Raw genomic sequence first — 7500 nt, forward strand, 5'->3', positions numbered from 1 at the left:
TCAACCTCAAATGAATGGTTCTTGTTCTCCAGCTTTGGAGCTGTCATTCTCTCACTGAAGAGACGCTATATTGTTAGGAACTTGACTCATATTTTAATTCAGTCATCAGCACTGACAGACAGGAACTCTCACTATAGAGGAACTCTTTATTAGGAACCTTACAATGAGAGGTTATCTAGCTATCCCCTTCACTGCAGTTACTGTAGCTCAATCAAACACATTTTTCTTTCCCCAAAGGAAGACATATTTCCAATTAAAGGCTTCACAAAGAAGAACAGGTTCTTGGTAGAACAAAAGCTATTATTCATAACTCATAAAGGACATGCAAAGGAGATTCTTCCCTAAGGGTTTGAGAGGTGAACCAGCATCTCTAGAGACCTTCAGAACAGTGGAGTATATGAATGTATATGGATGTAAGTGAATGTATATGAGATTGTCATCAGTATGCACAGCCTCAGAGTAATGAGGCTCAGTGTGTGCTTGTGCACAGAAGCGTCTGCTAAATTAATAAATGTAAATTTGAATGGCGCTACAATACTGCAGCAGTGAATGCACACATTTACTGACCTGGGTTTGGTGATCTCTCTCTCTCTCTCTCTCTTCCTCTCTCTCTTTATATCTCTCTCTCTCTCTCTGTCATACACATGCACATGCACCAACGACATAGAATCTAGTCACTGGAGAAATGTCCAACAGGACCCCCTCCACTCACACACACACACACACACACACACACTCCACACACACACACACACACACACACACACTCCACACACACACACACACACACACACACACACTCCACACACTCCAGCTTTTGACGCAGCACAGGGTGACTTGCCCGTGCCGTGCCTCTCATCGTCGTCGTCTGGTGGTGGTGCTGGTGGTGGTGGCACGCGGTCTCCTGGCTGGTGTGCCTAATTAAACCCAGCGTTGGCTCAGCACCACCACCACCAGCAGCACCAGCGGCAGCAGCGGCAGCAGAGGCAGCATCAGTCTCCCACCCAATCATCTCCCCCATCCTCCCTCTGCCTCCCTCAGCCTCCCCGAGGAGCACGTGTCCTTGAAGCTCCCCAGCAGAACAGAACAGCAGGAGGAGAGAGAGAAGAGAGAGGACAGGGGAGGACAGTGCACCCAGACAAGGGCAGTGTTTTTAATTAGATGCTTTAGAGATTTTGTATTTATTTACCTTTTTTTTTTGGATTTTGGATTTATTTATTTATTTATTTATTTTGCAGGATGGGAAAGAAAATCAAATGTAGTTTGTAACAAAATAAGCTACTTTGAGGGACTGTATTTAAAGTATTTCAAATACTTAAATACTGTTAGAATAATCACTCAGTTAAGTATACTAGCCTACAGTACCTATAACCATGACAGTAGGCTATGGTTATCATAGTTCGGGAGCCAAACTCCAGAAGCTTGAACTTGGTTTTGTCGGTTAAAGTTGTTAAAGTTGTTAAAGTTAATAACAATAGGGAGGGTGTCCATGAAATCCCTCTGGGTAATTCTCTGTTTTCAGCTGTAAAGTTGACCTAAATACCGATTTGTCCATAATAAACGTCAATTTCTTTACATTTATGGAAAAACAGCTTTAAATGTAAACCCATGTTTTTGTCCACCAACACTGGAGTGCCTCAGGGTTGTCTGTTGTCCTTTTTTCTCCCTCTATACAAATGAGATCGCCTGCAGCAGCAGCAGACTCTAATCTGTGTATGTACTGTATGATATGGCCTTGGTGGCCAGCCTCACTGATGACGACTCCCTGTTCACTTACAGCACAAGCCGTATGGCAACACAATGGCGCTTTGGTGCAAGAGAAGTTCACTGGAGCTTCACATCACCAAGACCAAAGGAACTGTGTTGCCATAGGGACTGGAAGCTTGATATCCTCCTCACCCACTATCCACACCATTGAGACTGGACGGGCAAGATGTGGAACAGGTTGAAAGTTTGACCACCATCTCACCTTCAACCTTAGCCTGGGTGTTCCCATACTGCCTTGCACCCAATTTCATTCACGCTGCTAAGGCAGTCTGGAAACTACCGCCCTAATTTTTACTTGAGATAGGGGACCAATCACAGAACAGGGGGGATAGCAAGACGATGGTGAGCTATGCACAGGCACATTTGATAGACATCCATGGCGCCCAATGAACGGATCTGGGCATTTTTTCGAATACGAGAAAATTATCGTTTGGTTCCCAGACCACGTCTCATTTCAGAAGTGGTAGGCGCTAGCCAGGCTACCTTCAACCTGCATCTTGACACAATTTACAAAAAAGGCCCAACATGTGTCTCCTCAGACGGCTTAAAGGACTTGAAGTGAGACAGGACTTTCTATCCCGAGTATGCCAGTCACTGATCAAGTATGTCATCACTTTCAACGTCACATCTCAGAACAGCTTCCTACCAAATGCAAGAGAAAGCTGGCTAGGATAGCCAGGCAAGTCGTTAAGATCACAGGCATTCCACAACAACAGCAGTGGAAATAAAATCCAACTTCATCACCCAGGATGCCTCCCGTCCCACCCCCTCCACCAAAGCTTTGAGCTATCACCATCAGGAAGAAGGTTCAGAGTGCCTCTGGCTAGAAAGTCATTGTACAAGTCCTTCATTCACATGTATAAAACTCATCACACACACTCTGCCTTCAATCAAAGGGAAATATTCCATGATGGCAACATATTAGACAATACAGCTTTTTGAGTTTTTGATTATTGTGTGGGTATTTTTTGTATTTTCAAATGACTAATTACTTTGTATCTTAATTAACACATTTTTCCCATCAGTATTTTGCATACTTTGTATACCACAGTTCAGGAGAGTAGAGGAGAGGAGATGAGACTGCAGGACAGTTCAGGAGAGGAGAGGAGAGGACTGTAGACCACAGAACAATTCAGGAGAGGAGAGGAGGGGGGAGGGGAGAGGTGAGGAGAGGAGACCACAGGACAGTTCAGAAGAGGAGAGGAGAGGAGAGGAGAGAAGAGAAGAGAGAGCATCTATGGCAGCTCTGTTATGTAGGCAAATCACTTACAGCTCGATTTGTGTGGTACATTTTCACAGACCTCATCCCTTCCAGCCATTTGTTTGTGCCTACTCAGTTTTCACACCCTCTTCCTCTCTCTTTCTATCTTCTCTCTCTCTCTCTCTCTCTCTCTCTCTCTCTCTCTCTCTCTTTCTCTGCCACCCCCCCCCCCCCTCTCTCAGATACACATATATAGACACCATCAGGGTGGATGGCCAAATCACACTTGCATCTCCTTCACTTTATTACATCAAGGCTGTTAGTTACTGACTGTTGGCCGGATCTGAGCCTCATCTGGGATGGCTGATCCAGTTGCCAGTGTGTGTGTGTGTGTGTGTGTGTGTGTGTGTGTGTGTGTTAGCTTGAGAGACTGGTGAAGCTGGGACTTGGCACATTTGAGGTTTGTGTGTGTACGTGAGGTGTGTGGGTGAGTGTTGGAGTGTGTGTGGAGAGAGTTGTATATGATGTCACACTCACTGGAGCCAGCTGAGCGGAAAAAAATGCTTCCGTGTGTGAGTGTGTGTGTGTGTGTGTGTGTGTGTGTGTGTGTGTGTGCGTGCAGATCTGTGGTGATGTATTATGAAGAATGTGTGTGTGTGTGTGTGTGTCAGCTCTGTGATAATGTATTGTAAGGAATGTGTGTGTACGTATTGTATTTGTGTGCATTGCGTGTGTGTGTGTGTGTGTGTGTGTGTGTGTGTGTGTGTGTGTGTGTGTGTGTCAATGTGCGTGTATGTATGTGTGTATGTGTGTGTGTGTGTGTGTGTGTGTGTGTGTGTGTGTGTGTGTGTGTGTGTGTGTGTGTGTGTGTGTGTGTGTGTGTGTGTGTGTGTATGTGAGAGAAAGAGAGTGAGAGAAAGAAAGTGACACAAATGGGGCACACAAGAGCCATGTTGGAGAAACAGATAGGAATATATGGTAAGGCATGTGTGACTGTGTGATCGTCAAGTGATGCCGCTCAGAATGTGCTCTGCCCATAGGCTGTGTGTGGTCTTCTATGTGTGTGTGTGTGTGTGTGTGTGTGTGTGTGTGTGTGTGTGTGTGTGTGTGTGCTCTTCTATGTGTGTGTAGTACAGTGTAATGCCATGCCCCACTGCTCTCTACTGTATGATTGTTTCTCTTTCTCTCTCTCTCTGTATCCTTCTCTTTCTGTCTTTACCTCTTTCGCTTTCTGTCTCTGTATCTCTCTCTCTCCATCTCGTTCTTTCTCCGTATCTCTAACTCTCTCTCCCTCTTTCTCTGTATCTCTATCTCTCATTATGTGGAGCTTTGTATGTGTCTGTCTCTCTTTATCGCTGTCTGTGAATATGAGTGTTCATTTCTGTTTGTTTGTTTATTGTTTTTGTACGTTTGTGGTTGTGTGTGCATGTTCTCAGTGTGTGTTTTCAGTGTGTGTGTGTTTGTGTGTGCATGCTCATGTATGTATACTCAGCATGTGAGTATATGTTTGTATGTGTTTTCAGTGTGTGTGTGTGTGTGTGTGTGTATGCATGTGCATGCTCATGTTCTCAGGATGTACAGTATATGTGTGAGTATATGTGTGTGTTTTCAGTGTGCGTGTGTGTGTGTGTGTGTGTGTGTGTGTGTGTGTGTTTGTGTGTGTTTGTGTGTGTATGCTGATGTTCTCAGCATGTACAGTATATGTGTGAGTATATGCTTTCAATGTGTGTGTGTGTGTGTGTGTGTGTGCACTACGGGGGGATGTCGCTGCAGAGCAAGCGTGGGCGTTCCAGAGGACTCGGTGCAGTCACTCTCCATAAGCATCTGGGTGTGATGAGGGGCTCATCGCCGCGGCCCTCCCCAGCCACGGAGCTCCCTCTTCAGCCACGGGTGACCAGACTCTCCCCCTCTAGTCGCAGAGCCCCTGGCTCTGTGCCTGTGTCACTGGGCGCTTGTTTTGCTGCTGTAAAACATAAACACACACACACACACACACACACACACACACACACACACACACACACACACACACACACACATACTCTCTCTGTCTGTCTCTCTATCACACACACACACACACACACACACAGAAAACACATACACACATATATTCACATGCTGAGAACATGCACACACATGTCATACTTACGGCAAGTCCCCAGTTGTTTCCTGTGTTGTTCTGTCACATACTGTACATATTGAGATGCTTATGGACAAATCACATATTCACAACCTTGTCCCCTAAAGCAGGTAGACACAAATGATACGCACACACACACACACACACACACACACACACACACACACACACACACACACACACACACACACTCACATTGCATGTGTATTGCAAACACACTCTCACAACCTCCAGCCCCACTCATCACCCTGACTTCTACATTCTCAAGTTTTTAAAAACCCTTATGATCACCCCTCCCAACACACACACACACACACACACACACACATACAGTTAATAGTACCCTGCCACTTACATGGCCCACCATTGTGTGCCACAGCTCACAGTTGGTTCCAGCTCCTCTTGAAAAGGGCTTACAACATCTCCGCCATTGAGCGCCTCACTGTGTGCTGCCTCATTGACTGCTGAACCCCTGAGCTACTCTCAACGCAATTGTTTTTATCGGCGCTGCGCTTCGTTTTTGAACAGGTACAAGTGGCCCTCCGTGACCAAGTGCCAGTGTAGAGCGGGAGGGTGAAGGTGCAGTGGAGGCCCCGACATTCTGCTCTACTCTTCTAACCGTCTAATTACGGTACTTTGGGTTTTTATTCCTGTCACTCTGTGCAATACATTATGCATATACTATACAGTACTATGTTGTTTAGATTACATGAGTACATGTACAAAGACAACTAAATGCAGTTTGCGTCTAACCTACTGTAAGGTGCAGAAAAGCGCGTTAAGTTTCACACACTGTGGATAAATGTCAGATACATAAATAATCACTACGTTAGTGTAAGCACCAAACGGATGTGAGGTTTGGGGCACAAGTTCGGATGGTTCCCCAGCAATAAAGCAACGCAATGTGAAGCTACGTTTGATATAGTATGCAAGTAAATGCTACTCATAAATATCACACTCAGGGCATGTGAATGAACAAGCAACACTGCTTATCTGTCCATCATTGTATGAAGCCTGCCCGGACGATTTGATCTGGCTAATCTTCGTATCGGTAGTCTGACTATTGTCATACTAAGCTCAGTCTTTTACGACTGAACATTAGGCTGGGGAGTCTGTACACTTTTGGATAGTCCTTCGAACAATCAGACCAACGATCCGGTTGCGCCTTTTGGACAAGCTAGTTTGTGATTGGACCCAGAAGATGTGGACAGGAAGCAGGAGAGATAAATGTGCAGGTTTCCAGCCTGAGTTGCAGGGCGAAATCCAAATCGCCAGCAGATCAGAAAGGGTTTACTCAGCCTATCGTATGTGTGTGCATTTGTGTGCATGCATGTGTGTGTGTGTGTGTGTGTGTGTGTGAGCCTTGTCAGTGCAGCAAGGAGGGACAGAGTTTACAGACCTCAAATTTTGCGGGAGGGATTAAATTCAGGCTGGGTGCCAGGCTAGCATTGCAGTGGAGCATCTTTGTTGACTTTGCGCCGTTTTGCGATGACTGCATTATAGAGCATCTTTGTTGACTTTACTGCGTTGCGTGTCTCTCTGTGGCCTCATGGTGCTGTGAAAAGGACGGTGTGTGTGTGTGTGTGTGTGTGTGTGTGTGTGTGTGTGTGTGTGTGAAAAGGACAGTCCCGTATGTGTCACTCGGCCATCTGCAGCCAGCCATGAGACGCACACTGACACGAGACACCCAGGAGGAGAGATATGATGAAACACACACACACACACACACACACACACACACACACACACACACACACATGCATGCACACAAATACAGACACACACACACACACACACACACACACACACACACACACACACACACACACACACACACACACACACACACACACACACACACACACACACACACACACATACACACGCATGCAAACACACACACACACACACACACACACACACAAGCAGCATGACCTCAGAGTCTTGATGGTGTCGGTCAGCTCAGCCCCCCCTTGTCCCTCCAATCCTATCTTCTCCTGCAGTCTGTCTAATATCCCCCATTTCCCAATGTCCTTTTGCTCTGTAATAGCACATTCAATTTAGTCAGCAGTGTTCACTTTATATGTGGCCTACATTTTGTTTGTTAAGAGTTCTTTTCGTGTGAGCAGCTCTGTGAATGTTCTAGGTTCTCCTTCCATGGTTCTATTTTTGTCATGTTCTCTCGCCTCGCCTCTCCCCTATCCTCTCATGCGTTGTTCTCTAATGATAAAGCTACTGTATGATAAATCACCTTCAGTCTGCTCTCTGTAAGGATCCACCAAGATACCCCCCCTACCCACTCCACCTCCTCCCCCCTCTCTCTGCAAGGGTAAGAGAAAGCTGGGAAACGGTTGTGCAATATTTATACAACCTTCCTGAAATGTATGCTGAG

The sequence above is a fragment of the Sardina pilchardus genome, chromosome 22 (assembly GCF_963854185.1).
Source record: "Sardina pilchardus chromosome 22, fSarPil1.1, whole genome shotgun sequence".
In the NCBI taxonomy this organism is placed as follows: Eukaryota; Metazoa; Chordata; class Actinopteri; order Clupeiformes; family Clupeidae; genus Sardina; species Sardina pilchardus.